This window comes from Formica exsecta, unplaced genomic scaffold (genome assembly GCF_003651465.1).
Source record: "Formica exsecta isolate Colony F162 unplaced genomic scaffold, ASM365146v1 scaffold548, whole genome shotgun sequence".
NCBI classification, from domain to species: Eukaryota; Metazoa; Arthropoda; class Insecta; order Hymenoptera; family Formicidae; genus Formica; species Formica exsecta.
The window spans coordinates 56,802-57,243 of record NW_021852723.1 but is presented as its reverse complement, the minus strand read 5'-3'; positions in this window follow the sequence as shown (position 1 = coordinate 57,243).

Here is a 442-nt window from a genome sequence, read left to right as displayed (position 1 = left end):
GTGTAGGGATTTGCACTCAGTCATTTGGCGATTCTCGTTTGAGTCTGAAACTGTAAATAGTAACTAGTGACTAGAGATAAACACCATAGGGTATAATGCATAGTTATATGATTATGTATTGCATATTATACTATGTATATTACTTTGAAAATATTTGTAATTATACTGTTCACTAAGTTCACACTGTAGTTGGAGATTATATTGTTGGGAGAATCATGCGTGTGCAATGATACTTGGATTCTCAGATTCCGAGGCTCATCCGCAAATGTTAAACACTGGATAGAATTGCAGGAAACAAAACGGAATATGTATTTGATTTACATCGATTATATTTAGATTTTGTAAAATAAGCTGAGATTTTATAATACAACTTATTATACTACGAGGTCGATGAGTTACGAGAAGTGTTCATGTTATGCCGTACCGTATATTTATATAGATT